This window comes from Brassica oleracea, unplaced genomic scaffold, assembly GCF_000695525.1.
Source record: "Brassica oleracea var. oleracea cultivar TO1000 unplaced genomic scaffold, BOL UnpScaffold00686, whole genome shotgun sequence".
In the NCBI taxonomy this organism is placed as follows: Eukaryota; Viridiplantae; Streptophyta; class Magnoliopsida; order Brassicales; family Brassicaceae; genus Brassica; species Brassica oleracea.
This window is the reverse complement of record NW_013617437.1, coordinates 70,840-71,217: the sequence shown is the minus strand read 5'-3', so window position 1 is coordinate 71,217 and position 378 is coordinate 70,840. Positions and strand designations below refer to the sequence as shown.

Below are 378 nucleotides of genomic sequence, written 5' to 3'. Positions count from 1 at the left end.
CGCACGACGGGACTTCCGTCAATGCCAACGCTGAAAGAACTCCAGCTGGAAACGTATCCACGGTCACTACTAGATGAAAGAGATGTTTGCCTCCGCTCAGAAAAAGTCGGACGAACAAGGAAAGCTCGTGGCCTCTCTCGCAAAACAGGTGGAAACCTTAACGGCGAAGGCCAAGAGTAAAAACCCGCGCGGGGCCACAGGAGCCCGCAGCGGCAGAAGACTCGATTTCGAGACTCCGAGCGTTTGGGCCACACGGGCAGACAAGGATTCTTCAGGTCAGAACCCTGACGAAACAATCCCGCCAGGCGCACAACCGACCGCGGAGAACCTTCCACCTCCCGTCGGGAGCAACGAAGGAGGCGATTTCGAGCGGATCGA

General features: G+C 57.4%; 1 pseudogene; it reads right to left on the bottom strand.

The window, feature by feature from the left end:
- LOC106319910 overlaps positions 1-378 on the bottom strand; it is a 20,450-nt pseudogene that overhangs the window by 18,268 nt on the left and 1,804 nt on the right.